Genomic DNA, 15,979 nt, shown 5'->3' with positions numbered 1-15,979 from the left:
GGAGAGGGAAGGGGGAGCTACAAGAAGCAGCTCATTGCCAGCCAGGACGGTACTGTTTCAATATACTAACCAGAATATTCCAGCTGAATCTCACTCCAGAATTTAAAGAACTTCATCCCAGCACCCTGGGGCTCAGAATACATCTCTCTCGTTACTACTATTCTGTCCCCAACCTTCTGTCCCAGTTCTGAAGCCTTAATTTTTGTACTTCAGTTCTTGCTTGATAATTTTCCCATAGTTTGATTCCCCTAGGACTGAGGCTTGCCTTGTTCTTCCCAGGCCTAATTGTGGATGCTGGATCCAGCCACCCAGCTCCTGAACTACACATAGCAGCTGGAGCTCAACCGCTGGCAGGTCTTCCTGAAGCTGACTTCTGCCCAGCTTCCTGCCAGCTCCTCCACCTGTCTTTTTACCCTGGCAGGTCCTGCTCCTCCAACTCTGGCCTCATCCCCTGCAGATAATGAGGATTTGCCCAGCCAGATTCAGGCTTCTAAAACAAGAAGAAAAGAGAGTGAAAAGAGAAAAAGCGCATTCCCTCTATTCCCTTAGAAAAATCTCAGTTAAATTTTTTAAATCTCAAAACAGAATGCAGTCTTGAGGCCAATAGTCCAGAGAAGGTGTGCTAATTCTGTCATCAGTCAGCATATCATAGAGAGAATAAAGATAATAACAGTGGATTATCCAAATAATCCATTTAGTTTATTCCTCTTATTATTACCAAGGGTAGAAACTCCTGGACTCAATATAGAAAATTAACCAAAGGAGGATGTGCAGTCATCCTTTGGTATCTGCAGGGAATTGGTTTCAAGACCTCCCTTGGATATTGAAATCTGAAGATGCTCAAGTCCATATATGACATAGTGTCGTATTAGCATATAACCTATGCAAAACTCATCCTCCTGTACACTTTAAATCATCTGTAGATTACTTATAATACTTACTACAATATAAATGCTATGTAAGTAGTTGTTATACTATATTGTTTAGGGAATAATGATGAGAAAAAGGCTTGTACATGTTCAGTACAGACATAATTTTTTTTCAAATGTTTTGGATTTGTAGTTGGTTGAACCTATGGATTCAGAACCCACAGATACAGAAGGCTGATCATAGTTAACAGGTGATGATCATAGTTCATTGGAACACTTTAGATAAAAAAGTAAACTCGCTTCCAAACAAGAATGTGAGATGCAGGTCACACACACACACACACACACACACACGCATGGTTGAAATACAAGTGCAAGCATTCAAACTGGCCCCTATGTGGCATTAAAAGTAAGACTGCTGGTGTAGAGTACTAATGTTAATGTTAAGATGGGTCCCCTCCTACCTCTTCACCTAGATAACATGGGACAGCCTGTTCATACAGGAGACAGCCCCAGGAGTGAACTTCTTTTAGGACCTCATCTAGAAACTATTCATATTTTTCCATTTAAACCATGTAATCTGAACCTCTTGCCTCCTCACACATCCTGTTCCAGCCATAGAGAGTTTCCTTTGGTCTTTTCTTTCCCCAGGACTTTTGCACATGCTTCTCTCCATCTCAGAATAATTTCCCCTCTACTATTTCTGGCCTGGCTTCCCTTCAGAGAGACACTTCTTGGTCACTCTTACTAAAGGAGTTTGCTTCTTATTATTCTCTATTTCAATTATTTTTGTGTGTCTTTCAAAGCACTTATCAAAATTTACAGCCGTTTTGTTTGCTTATTTGTATTTTGTCTAAACTCCCAAAGTTCTATGCATCGTGAGAACAAGGACCACATGTGTCTTGTTCCTCCTCGCATCCTCAACATTAAGCACAACGGGTGACACATTTTAGATACTCAATAAGTATTTGTGGAACAAATGAATGAAAATTGCTGCAAATGTCTGTCTGATATATTAATTTATATCAACATATATTTATAGACAACCTACAAAACTGACTCTTTCCACCTCTGTGCCACTCCCTGTATATTCTCCCTTCGGGATTCTTTGACATGTTGTCTTTTTTTTTTTTTTTTTTGAGATGGGGTCTCACTCTGTCACCCAGGCTGGAGTGCAATGGCGCAATCTTGGCTCACTGCAACTTCTGCCTCCTGGGCTCAAGCCATTCTCCTTCCTCAGCCTCCCCAGTAGCTGGGATTACAGGCATGCACCACCATGCCCGGCTAACTTATGCATTTTTTGTAGAGACGGGGTTGACATGTTGTCTTATTGAATTGTTTTTGCATTTGCATGTTTTCTTCTCATATCAGAATTTAAGAATTTAAGCCCCTTGAAGTAAAAAACTTAATTATGATGTCTTTGTGCCCCTTTTACTCAGTACACTGACTGGCATGTGATAGTACAAGTATTATTTTGGATGAAGAGATTATATGGGAAGGAGATACAAAGAATTGTAAATCGTGGTCTGTGCATGAGAGGAGTTTGCTTACCAGCTAGATGAGGGGACAAGGTAAAAAGACATTAGAAGTAAAATGACATTCAAAATGTAAAAAGCCTCCAGAGACCAATATAATCATGTTCCTAGACTGTTCTTGACTAATTACAAATATTAAGTTACTCGGCATTTCAGGAAAGTAAGCGACCCTTTCAAACTGGGTAATTGGGAAGAATTTCCATGGAGAAGCCAGGATTGAAGTTTATTCTTAGGGAATGAGTAGGATTTGGATAATGTCAATAGAATCCACCTTTGACTGTTTGCCACTAATGAGCTCTGTTTCTGTAATGTATTGATTTCTTTCCAAAATGGAAACCATCTAAAAGTCTATAGATTTCTTAAACCAATAGGTAGCATTTTAATTGGTAGCATTATCAAATTAAGGAGGAAAATGAAAAAAGAAGAAAGTAATTTAGTAAGTGAATGCTTGAAATAACTTTGTGATTTATTACCTTCTGCATATAAAGGGATTAATGCATGGAATTTTACAAGATTAAAAAGACTTGACTACCGTCTTTCAATCTCATGGGAATGGAGAAAGGCATTGCTTTGGGTTTTGATTGTTCCACCTTTTCAAACTTACTTCTGAAAAGTTCAAATTTTAAGTCCATTTGGGCTGTGAGGATAGAGTTATCTCTAAGAACTAAATCCTTGGGATACATAGAGGTCTCGTTTCTTAGGGTGCAACAACAAGTGGCTATCTGTGTTTACACGAGTGAGAACACACACACTGGGAAATTCTGCCTCTGCACATTGAGAGGATTGAGTGAAACAATTTCTCTGCCAGATCTCTGCCAAATTTAGTTCACTGAAGCTGTTCAACAAATTGAAAAAGAAAATAACATTATAATCTCAACTCTTCAATTCAGAAATTATATCTGAAATTAGCCTATCTTCAAAGAAAAAAAAAGATAGCTTCCTAAGGCAAGGATCTGTTTTTCTTTGAGATTAATATATGTTTGCAGGATGTACCATGAGGGAATACTAGGGATCAAAAAGTTCTCTGGAGCTGATTTAGGGGAGCGATGTGATGTCACTTGGCTTGGGTTAGGGGTAAACAAAACCAAGTTAGGTGGGCTATGCAGTAGAGGGTAGAGAGTTCTGCCATCTGATGCCCTTGTTTGAAGTTATCTAGAGGCTCTCTGGCCTTCTCTGTACAGAGCCCATAATTTTCACCTAATATAGTTCCCTAGGCATTATTTAATGGTCAAATGGTGCTCAAGCCAGGGCTCATTTATCAGTTGCTAAGTCACTGCAAACTGCAAAGGGAAAAGAAAACACAGCTCAGTAGAAAGACTTAAGGAACAGGTAAGGGGCCTATTTGCTGAGCCCAGATGAATAACTTGCTGAATTAAAAACATGTATTCATGAGGAGCATGTCAGAAATGTGCCACATCAAGACCCCAATTTGTACCATGCCATGTTTTGATTTAGGGAGCAACTAATTTGACATGTCTATGGAAAGAAAGAGTGTTGATTCTTTCACTCATGAAACCTGCCTGAACTTCCAGAACTCTCAAATCTCCAGATAAACAAAGAAGTGTCTTGTATTATTTTCTCAGTTGGAGTCTGTTTAGAATAAAACTGAGCTATTTTCCCAGTGGCTAAAAAACAGTCGTTGAACATTATTCAAACAAGGAAGAACACGTAGTCTCCTCAACTTAAATCTATTAACATCTATATTTTCTTAAGAACTTAGTTTATATTTAGACCTATTTATCATTAAAAAAAATCTTTACGTAAATAAGACCAGTGAAGATTATCTGCCCATTAAGCATGTCCTTATAGTGTTTTGAAATAATTCATATAAAGGAGTGAGCTTCATACATTAAATTTTAATGACAGAAATATATTTGATTTTAAGTAATCATTTCTTGTTGTTCTGGGCAAGTATCCTAGTTCCTGTTTCCTTTGGTCCTCTAAAGTTTTTTTGTAATGTTGAAAATTTATTTTAAAAAATATGGTGTATTGTTTTGTCTCAGCATGTCTATGCCCAGTTAAATAGGTTTTCATCAAAGGATGTTGGGAGCTGTTGTCTGAAGTGATGTCAAATTAAGTTCAAAAACATCAGCTTCGATACTGTAGCTGGGTTTTTTTTTGTAGGCAAAAAAGACACTAAATGTATTAATTTCTTTCTCTTTAATCTATTTTGATATATGTGTAGATAGAGACTGGTTTTAGTTCAGAAAAAATAAAGTAACCATTCAGGTTAGGAAGTGTGGTCCTATGCTTTGTCTGATTTTAAAGGATGTTGAGTCTTCTCAGTTACACATCTTGATCACTGAATTTATATCGAATGTATGAAAAACCAAGGGCTGGGCCATGCACAGTGGCTCATGCCTATAATCCCAGCATTTTGGGAGGCTGAGGCGGGCATATCACCTGAGGTCAGGAGTTTGAGACCAGCCTGGCCAACATGGTGAAACCCCATCTCTACTAAAAATATGAAAATTAGCTAGGTGTATACTTGGGAGGCTGAGGCAGGAGAATCACTTGAACCTGGGAGGCGGAGGTTGCAGTGAGCCAAGATTGCGCCACTGCACTCCAGTCTGGGCAACAGTGTGAGACTCAATCTCAAAAAACACAAAAGCAAAAACAAACAAACAAACAAACAAACAATTAGCTGGGTGTGGTGGCACATACCTGTAATCCCAGGTACTTGGGAGGCTGAGGCACAAGAATCGCTTGAACCTGGGAGATGGAGATTGCAGTGAGTCGAGATTGTGCCACTGCTGGGTGATAGAGTGACTGTCTCAAAAAAAAAAAAAAAAAAAGAAACGAAAAGAAAGAAAGAAAACCAAGAGCTGATAGCTACCAATGATGATAACTTCCATTTATTAAGTGCTCAGATGCTTTATGTGTGTTTCATGAATCCTCACATGTGGCTCTATGAAGGAAGATGCTATCGTCTCTTTTTTGTATGAGGGCCCTGAGACTTTGAAAGGCTAAGCAGCTTTCCCGAGGTAGTGAAGCTGAGGTTAGAACCCCATTTTCTTTACCTCTAAGTCGCAGCTCTTGTCGTTACTCTATGGTTCTTGAACTTTCACGAACCAGTGAAACTTCAAAAAGCAAAAACAAAACAGAAAAGTAATTTTTTTACATGTCCAAATAAATAAAAAATGAACTCTCATCTATTCAACATTTTATAAAATAAATTTAATTTTATAATATAATAATTTTATTATATTTTAAAATGCTAGCATGTAACATTATTTTGCAGTACTTTGTGATTTTGGAAGGCCAGAAGTCCATGAATGTGTTTGATTCCTAAACTGGAGGAAATGCTTGCTTTAAGCATGTGTGTAGCTAGGGTTACATCACATCTTAGAACAAAGAACAGTTCTTCCTGGGAACAGCTGGTAACCTTACACCAACATACTTATATAAACACTGTGTTGACCTTATCTTCCTCGTTTTGTTGAAGACCAGTGAAAATTTTTCCATAGACCAGCGCAGGTCTGAAGACAAACCTTTGGACACCATCTAGAACAAAACTGTTTTCTTCGTATGTGTGTTTTAGAGATAGGGAGACAGACGGGTAGGTATAGATTGCAATGTTCAATTTCACTTTCTAGACCTGTAATGTAAAACATGGCTTCTCCCTGTGCCTATGGGGACTGCAGTAGTCCCTTGGTATCTCCCACGAGATATGTTATCAGAAAACACAGCCTTTTCCCTATTTTTTAAGGCAATGGACTGAATTGGGTTTTCTTTTCTGCTTTATTGTTTTCGCATGTTTGCCAACTCTCAACTGACCATTTTCTTTCACTGATAAGTTTGAGGGAAATTATAGTCCCTGCACATAGAAGGCCAGAAGTGTCCCCTCAAGCCTCTAGATAACAAAAAGGGACCATTTCTTTCATCTCTCAGATCAACTAAAAAATTGAAAACAGGGCTGACTCCATCAATAGGAGCTGGAATGATAACTCCATGGCTAGGAACAACCACTATTAATGTAAAAGATTAGTTTCCAAAGCTTATATGAACATGAGGAACAGTTTTCCTCAGTGTCATCGTTAACTTAATTTAATGACAATGTTACTTACATAAGTGCAAACATAAAACTAGGTATAAAGGCTGATGCTTATAGCTCTTCTAATTATAAAACTGAAACAAATTTACAAATTGAAGAAAAAAACCCTAAAACCAGTAAAACTCAAATTAACAACATAAATTTGTGTGACAGATGAAGTTTTGAGAAAATTAAACTGCTACTCTGCTACTCACAGTGTGAATGTATTACTGGCTGTCATGGAATTTGGCATGCTTATGCTGTTGCACGAGGCATTGGAGTGGCCCCAATTTCTCCACCACTTCTCCATTTGAACTATAGAAACACTTGGCACCTGAACCTCCTTTGCTTTCATTTGGCATAAATTTATCTTTTATTTCACAAATCTACCTTTGTTTTTCTCTCATTTGCTTATGTCAATTAAAATCCTCGTGCCTGTAATACCAGCACTTTGGGAGGCCGAGGCAGGTGCATCAGCTGAGGTCAGGAGTTCGAGATCAGCCTGGCCAATGTGGCAAAACCTCACCTCTCTCTACTAAAAATACAAAAATAAGCTGGATGTGGTGGTACGTGCTTGTAGTCTCAGCTACTTGGGAGGCTGAGGCAGGAGAATCGCTTGAAGCTGGGAGGTGGATGTTGCAGTGAGCTGAGATCATGCCACTGCACTCTAGCCTGGGTGACAGATCAAGACTTTGTCTAAAAAAAATAACAATTGTACTTGACAATAAAATGATCTTGAAGACAAACACAAAATGAAATAAAGTAGTTAAAAAACTCAGTACAAGATTCATTTCCTTTTTCAGTCTTCCCTGCTGCCTGATCCTAGAGAAACTAGAAGGGGCTGTATCTGCTTTATCTTTGTATCACCAATACCTACAACAATACTCCAGCACATGGAAGACCCTAAACTGTATTTGTTGAATGAATGAACAGATGAATACAAGCCCTGATAGAAGGAAGTAATGGTCTGGTACAGAATGGGATGCGAACTCATATGGAGGTAAAGATAGTCAGTAAGCAATGCCGCCATAGCAGCAGAACAGTGGAAGATAATTTGAAAAAAAAATGGAGAGATATTTCTTTAGCTACATGTGGAATTTACGAATATGCTACTGAGGAAGGATTGATAGAGAATATCAGTGTCATACCCTGGTGCTAGTACTATATCATTTGCATTTTTTTGTGTGTGTAAATGTATGATTGTGTTATTTATTTAGTAAACTATAGTTAATTCCATAATATAGGCTTTATTGTTATCAACAAATCTTTCTAATGCCCTTATAAAATGCACCTTCAAAGGTAGGGAAATCAATTGGGTGTACTTAGCGGGGAATTAACTGGGTCTACCCAGCCGATATTGTCAGCATCTTGTTTCCTTAAGTATGTTAGTCAATGCCATGGTTTGAGGGGGGAGGTAGAGGTGATGGTCCTCCAGGCATTCCAGGCTGGTGACATTTGATGGTCCTCCAGGCATCCCAGGCATGGCCAGACCCTTGGTTGGGAAACAACACTTTCTAAGAGAAATAATAATATAGCAAAGGAGCTTATACTGAGAAAGCCCCTTGCTGCTGGAGTGTAAGAGATGTGGAACAACTCATGGTATCTACTTTCCAGACTGTCCCCGGGCCCAGGTGCAGTGGGCTTGTGACTGAGTCTTAAGGAGAGGGGTCATTGGGAGCAGGAGGCAGCATTACTTTGTTATCCATGCCAAAGGGGAAGAGGAAATTCTCCCTTACTTAAAGAAGAGCAAAACATTGCGTCAGCATCTCAAAATCAGCAGCTTTGGTAGTGCTGTGACTTTTGGTTTCTCTGAACTAGTGTTCCTCAAAGAAGCCAGTATTTGAATTGTTTGCTACTCAGCCACGAAGAGATAAGAAGCCTGTGTCAGAATGCATGTGAACACGCTGCTTCCTTCCTAGAAGCCTTGCTATGAAAAAGGTCTGCCCATCCACATCATTTTGGCTGGTATGTCTCTGGTCTGCAGTTATAATTTTTAGTCTTTGCTCTCATGTAAATGGTAAGGTCTGGCCTTGTTAATGTATAACTCTAGTCTCTCAGAGAGTACTGCCAATAAAAATTTTTTAAAGTTAAATTAGTTCAATCATTGTGGAAGACAGTGTGGCAATTTCTCAAAGATTTGGAACTGGAAATAACATTTGACCTAACAATCCCATTACTGGGTATATACCCAAAGGAATATAAATCATTCTATTATAAAGATACATGCACACATATGTTCATTGCAGCACTATTCACAATAGCAAAGACATGGAATCAAACCAAATGCCCATCAATGATAGACTGGATAAAGAAGATATGGTACACATACACTGTGGAATACTACGCGGCCATAAAAAGGAACAAGGTCATGTCTTTTGCTGGAACATGGATGAAGCTGGAAGCTATTATCCTCAGCAAACTAACAGAGGAATAGAAAAACCAAACGCTGCATGTTCTCACTCATAAGTGAGAGCAGAACAATGAGAACACATGGAAACAGGGAGGGGAACAACACATACTGGGACCTATTAGGGGAAGTCATGCAGGAAGAGCATCAGGAAAAAGAGCTAATGCATGCTGGGCTTAATACCTAGGTGATGGGTTGATAGGTGCAGCAAGCCACTATGGCACATGTTTACTTATATAACAAACCTGCACATGCACCCTGGAACTTAAAAAATAATAAAAAAAGAATAAATGAAAAAAAATTTTTTTTAAGTCACTCAGAGATGTAATGAAATATTCAGTCCTATTTTACTTCCCAAAAAAGAGCTTGCAGAAGCTTATGGACTGTGCAGTAGGTGTCCTCACATGCCCTGATAAGCAGGGAAGAATGGCTGGTCGTTGCCCATGGTACATATGACCTCATTGTCCCAATTGCCCTATGAGTGGCTGGACTGTTTAGTCATGAAGGTGTGGTCCAAGCAGTGATCTGGAGGCAGGGAAATTAAAATGCAACAGTCCAGCTGGAACCCTTCTGCCATTACACAGTGCAGCTACTGGGAAGCTGTGTCTTTGAGGGGGTGGGGGAGTCTGAAGCTTCATTTCATGTCCCTGCTATGGTGTGAGGCCTCTCTGTCTTTCCAAAGCTAATTACTTGAAGCCATTGTGAACTCCCACTTTCAGGCGATTTGAGTTCCAACAGTTTATTTCACTGTCAGTTTTTTTGAACTTAAAAATAATTTTTCTACCAAAAATAATAAAAGAAAAGGGACAAAGGGTCAGCTCATAGAAATCAACTTAAATTCAAACCTAGATGAACTAATGTACATTTGCAATGAAAAGAAGCAGAGAAACCAAATGTTGTAGTTTAGGTATGCAGACTGTGTTTGCAAATCCATTAATAACTGAACATAACCAAATTAATAAAAATAATTTCTTTTTTCTACAATATGGTTTTGACGATGGCATTTTTAATTAGAGGAGGAGAGGAGAACGTTGGAGACTTGTGGAGATTATCGAGGGGGAAATTCTCAGCACATTTGAAGGCTTTAGAAGTTAAGGAATAATTTTACTTAAAACTTTACTTTGACACCCATGTTTTACTAGCATTGATCAGCCACCCCAAGGTTCATTTTTAATCACAAAGAAAGAATACAGAGCCTTGAGAGCGTGAAGGATCATGCCTGTAGTCCCAGTGACTCTAGAGGCTGAGGCTGGAGGATCACTTGAACCCCAGAGTTCAAGGTTACCCTGAGCTGTGATCGCACGACTGCACTCCAGCCTGGGCATCCTAGAGACACCTGTCTCTATAAAAACAACAACAAGAAAGAAAGAATGTGGGAAAAAAGAGGATGGGTATCTTGGATCAGTTTCCTGGAATTCAGACTCTGAGATAGCATAGATGACTGGGGAGCCGCTCAGAATCAACCCCTGTGGAGTAACGGAAGCAGAACTGGAGAAGAGGAGATGCAGGTACCGCAAAGGACTTGGCTGATGGCAGGGTAGCCCTGAAGCAGGCACAACCCTTCAGTTGTCTATCTCCTCATTGATCAGTGAATGGATAGGGGCCACTTCAGGAGAGGTGTGACTTGGAGCATGCAACTCCCCCGCTGAGAGCAAATCCCAGGGACGATGTCTCCTGATTACCACAATCGCCGATTCGGTTTGGCTGTGTCTCCACCCAAATCTCACCTTGAATTTTAGCTCCTGTAATTCTCATGTGTAGTTGGGGGGACCTGGTGGGAGATAATGGAATCATGGGGGCAGTTTCCTCCCTACTGTTCTCGTGATAATGAATAACTCTCACGAGATCCTATGGTTTTATAAGGGGAAACCCCTTTCGCTTGGCTCTCTGATTCTACCCTGTCTGCTGCCATGTAAGATGTGCCTTTTACCTTCTGCCATGATCGTGAGGCTTCCCCAGCCACGTGGAACTGCGAGTCCATTAAACCTCTTTTTCTTTATAAACTACCCACTCTTGGGTATGTCTTTATCAGCAGCGTGAAAATGGACTAATACAGCCATCAACACCACAGCCATTGGCGGAATTGGTTTCGGTCCTGAAATCACAGTATCCACTATAGCGCCATATTTTTTTTTCTCTCAGGTAACTGGGCAAGGATGGGAGAAAAGAGGAAAAAGTGTGTTTATGGAGGTGAGTAAAGATAGGGGAAAAAAAGACAAGCTGTGGAGGAATTAACCAAATTGAGCTTTGGAAGACAGAGGGCAGCAGGGAGCAGCTCTTGCAACACCTTTCTGAGGGGAAGAGGAGATGAGAGGGAAAGCCCGGCTCAGGCTACAGGCTGCTCTTGCCAGAACAGTTGAGCTGCTGGTGAGGATATGCTGCCCTAGGGGAAGGAGGGACAGCAGACTGTGACCTGATATTCAAGGCAGGGAACAGTGAATGACATTTTATATTCTACCTTAGGGGGCCCTGCACAGAGAAGCAGGTAAAGGCTGCTATGGTAATTCCCAACGTGTTTTTTTTTTTTTTTAATATGGCAATATAGATCAGTTTTTTTTTTTTTTTTTTAACATTTTGCATCTTTCTACAAAGTGTTATGCAGGCAATTTTTCTTTTATTTCTTTTTTTTTTTTTTTTTTTGAGACAGAGTCTCAGTCTGTCGCCCAGGCTGGAGTGCAGTGGCTTGATCTTGGCTCACCGGGTTCAAGGGATTCTTCTGCCTCTGCCTCCCGAGCAGCTGGATTACAGGTGTGCACCACCAGGCCTGCCAAATTTTTGAATTTTTTTCAGTAGAGATGGGGTTTCACCACGTTGGCCAGGCTGGTCTCAAACTCCTGACCTCAGGTGATCCGCCTGCCTTGACCTCCCAAAGTGCTGAGATTACAGGTGTGAGCCACTGCACCTGGCCTAGGCAATTATTTTTGATGCCAAAGTAGAATTAATTGTTTTCATTAATTTTTAAATTAAGGCCAGGTGTGACGGCTCACACTTGTAAATCCCAGCACTTTGGGAGGTTGAGGCCAGAGGATCACTTGAGGCCAAGAGTTCAAGACTAGGCAACATGGCGAAACCCCATCTTTTCAAAAAATAATTTAAAAAAATTAGCTGGGCATAGTGGCATGCACCTGTAGTTCTAGCTACTCAGGAGGCTGAAGCAGGAGGATCTCTTGAACCCAGAAGTGTGGGGTTACAGTGAGCTATGATCGCGCCACTACACTTTAGTCTGAGGAATGGAGCAAGATCTTTTCTCTAATAATAATTAATAATAATAATAGGTTTTAAAGTTAACAGTGCTTTAAGGATTTTGGTGATACCTTCTGAGACATTCTGTTTATTGTTGCAGAACTGATTGGATTCTCTTTTATAGAGCTCTGACCATAGAGGATACAAAGCAAATAAATAGAACAATCCTTGCTTTCAAAGGAGATTTTGATTCAATTTTGAAAAAAAAAAAAAAAAAGAATGCAAAGTATGCTGCTCTTCCTAATGCCAAGGAGTATTTTACTTTTTAGCAAAAACCTTCTCTTAAATGTGGAGAACACTCAGGGGGAGGTAGAAGAGAGAAAGCAGTGAACGATTCATCTTCCCTTCTATATCTGAAAGGATAAGCAGGCTGTGCTTTCCAGAGTGAGTTAGCACGCTATTTTGTACAAATTCTGGGAAATCTCAGGTGTTTAAGTGTTGCTTTCTTGTTTGTTTAGTTTTCATGGTACTCTGGAATGTGTGTATCTCAGACATTTGAGAGGTGTTCTCTAACCTATATTCCAGATATTGTCCCTTAGTCATCTTTTGGGCTCCACATACTCTGGAATGTGTGTATCTCAGACATTTGAGAGGCGTTCTGTAACCTGTATTCCAGATACTATCCCTTAGTCATCTTTTGGGCTAGTCTGTCTGTAATTGACGAGTGTGCTTTTGAAATCCAGGGCTCTCTTTGTTTAGGAAATTTTTAATTGCTTGATATCGATGACCCTATTTTGTGGTTCTTTGTTCTATTTTATAAATTTAAAGATGCTTCTTGTATCTTTGTATCTTTAACTTTGCCTTTATTACCTGACAAATAGCATATTTGCTGCTTAGGCAATGACCTCTGCAAATCAGTCTTTGGTGGGAAGGGCAAAGAGAACATGTAACTGTAACCTGAGGAGGAGTTTTTCTTTATTTCTTGTTCTGCTCTTATAGACTCCAGCGAACCACTAGAAGGGGCCTGTATCAGCCACTTTCCAATTCTTTGCAGTGATTATGTTTGAAGCAGATGTTTATGTTTTCATTCCTGGTGATATCGGTGGGAATACTCTTGATAAACATAAGATGTGGGAAATATTTATTTCTGGGTCCTCTATTCTTCTTTCAGAAACCTTTCTCTCTCTCTCTTTTTTTTGTCCACTCCTTCAAACTCCAGGCTTGCCACTTCTTAGTGGCATGACTGTCTCCTCTGCCCTTCCCACCTAGACCACCCCATAGCTTGTGGGTCAACCTCCTCACCTGGCTTTCCTGGCACCTCTGCTATATAAACTTGCTGTTTTGGTTTCACTGCCTCAGGGCCTTGTTAGAAGATTTGCCAGTTCCTCTGATCAACCAGTCCATGCGATGCTGTTAATAGTTGATCAAAATCAACCCCAAATATGCCTCCCCTAAGAACCCATTCCCATTCTAATCTGACTGGGGTCTTTAATACAATTAATTCCAAGTTTTCCAGTCTGGCCTGTGCTTAGGGAAACAGTCACAGGATAAGCACAACACATTTTTCTGGAGCTTCTCATTTACCTTAAGAATCTTAAAGGAAAAACTCACATTATTTTCACATTAGAAGAAATAAAGATGCAGATTACACTAGACATCAGAATTTCTCATATCTTAAAAATAAAACATAAGAAAATAAGAAATTTTTGCTTTTGGTGAATTATTCTGGGTTCAGTCTCTAGGTACCCTGCAAGGCTTGCATAAAAACCTTAAGAAGCCAAACTTCTTTGGTTTAAGCAAAAAAAGCTTTTCAGTGCTCAGAATTATAGACATTTGAGGAGGTTAATTTTTTTTTTTTCTTTTTAGCACTTCTCTGATCATTTGCCCAGATGGGATGTATTTGCTGGGCCAATAATGTGGGCAGGAACACATTTTTCAGGCCTGAATATTTTTTGAATCTCTTTACAAAGTCTTGTTTGGGTCTATTTGTGTTTTTGCTCAAGTCTTGGTTGGTGAGTTAGAGATCTAAGTGATGACATTTAGCAAAAACATGGCATGGAGCTGCTTTTTAGTTTGCATTTTGGGCTAAGATAAGATACTTCATGTGCTTCCTTATAAAGATATTTTAAAATTTTTGAAATATTTACTTACAGTAGTCAAGTCAATGTCAAACAAGAGAATGAATCTTCAGGGAACTTTGAAGATAGGTTTAAACTTTTAAACATACACATTTGTTTTATTGTATCGTAAATTATATTCTTTAAAGAAGAACTACAATGAGGAATTGAAAAATTAATGGGATTTTTTTTTGTCAGAGGATTCTCTATGGGGAAATTATTGTAGAATTGGACAATAGTGCAAATTATTCATACTTTGTTGCTTTTTTAAAAAATTTTATCTTATTTTAGGCTTTTTTAATTTTTTTTTTTTAATACTTCAAGTTTTGGAATACATGTGCAGAAAGTGCAGGTTTGTTACATAGGTATACATGTTCCATGGTGGTTTGCCACATCCATCAACCCATCACCTACATTAGGTATTTCTTCTAATGCTATCCCTCCCCTATTCCCCCACCCTCTGACAGGCCCGGGTGTGTGATGTTCCCCTCCATGTGTCCCTGTGTTCTCATTGTTCAACAACCACTTATGAGCAAGAACATGCGGTGTTTAGTTTTCTGTTCCTGTGTTAGTTTGCTGAGAATTATGGTTTCCAGTTTCATCCATGTCCCTGAAAAGGACAGGAACTCATCCTTTTTTATGGCTACGTAGTATTCCATGGTGTATATGTGCCACATTTTCTTTATCCCGTTTATCATGGATGAACATTTGGGTTGGTTCCAAGTCTTTGCTATTGTGAACAGTGCTGCAATAAACATACGTATGCATGTGTCTTTATAGTAGAATGATTTATAATCCTTTGGGTATATACCCAGTAATGGGATTGCTGGGTCAAATGGTATTTCTGGTTCTAGATCCTTGAGGAATGGCCACACTGTCGTCCACAGTGGTTGAACTAATTTACACTCCCACCAACAGTGTAAAAAGTGTTCTTATTTCTCCACATCTCTCCAGCATCTGTTGTTTCCTGACTTTTTAGTGATCGCCATTCTAACTGGCATGAGATGGTATCTCATTGTGGTTTTGATTTGCATTTCTCTAATGACCAGTGATAATGAGCTTTTTTTTTAAATGTTTGTTGGCCACATAAATATCTTCTTTTGAGAATTATCAGTTCATATCCTTCACCCACTTTTTGATAGGGTTGTTTTCTTTCTCGTAAATTTATTTAAGTTCCTTGTAGATCCTGGATATTAGCCCTTTGTCAGATGGAAGATTGCAAAAATTTTCTCCCATTCTGTATGTTGCCTGTTCACTCTGATGATAGTTTCTTTTGCTGTACAGAAGCTCTTTAGTTTAACTAGATCCCATTTGTCAATTTTGGCTTTTGTTGCCATTGCTTTTGGTGTTTTATCATGAAGTCTTTGCCATGCCTATGACCTGAATAGTGTTGCCTAGGTTTCCTTCTAGGGTTTTTTATGGTTTTAGGTCTTACCTTTAAGTCTTTAATCCATCTTGAGTTAATTTTTGTATAAAGTGTAAGGAAGGGGTCCAGTTTCAGCTTTCTGCATACGTTTAGCCAGTTTTCCCAGGACCATTTATTAAATGGGGAATCCTTTCCCCATTGCTTGTTTTTGTCAGGTTTGTCAAAGATCAGACCGTTGTAGATTTGTGGCATTATTTCTGAGGCCTCTGTTCTGTTCCCTTGGTCTATGTATCTGTTTTGGTACCAGTACCATGCTGTTTTGGTTACTGTAGCCTTATAGTATAGTTTGAAGTCAGGCATCATGATGCCTCCAGCTTTGTTCTTTTTGCTTAAGATTGTCTTGGCTATATGGGCTCTTTTTTGGTTCCATATGAAATTTAATGTAGTGTTTTCTAATTCTGTGAATAAA

Source organism: Pongo abelii, chromosome 11 (assembly GCF_028885655.2).
Source record: "Pongo abelii isolate AG06213 chromosome 11, NHGRI_mPonAbe1-v2.0_pri, whole genome shotgun sequence".
Classification (NCBI taxonomy): Eukaryota; Metazoa; Chordata; class Mammalia; order Primates; family Hominidae; genus Pongo; species Pongo abelii.
Note: the sequence above shows the minus strand (reverse complement) of the source record.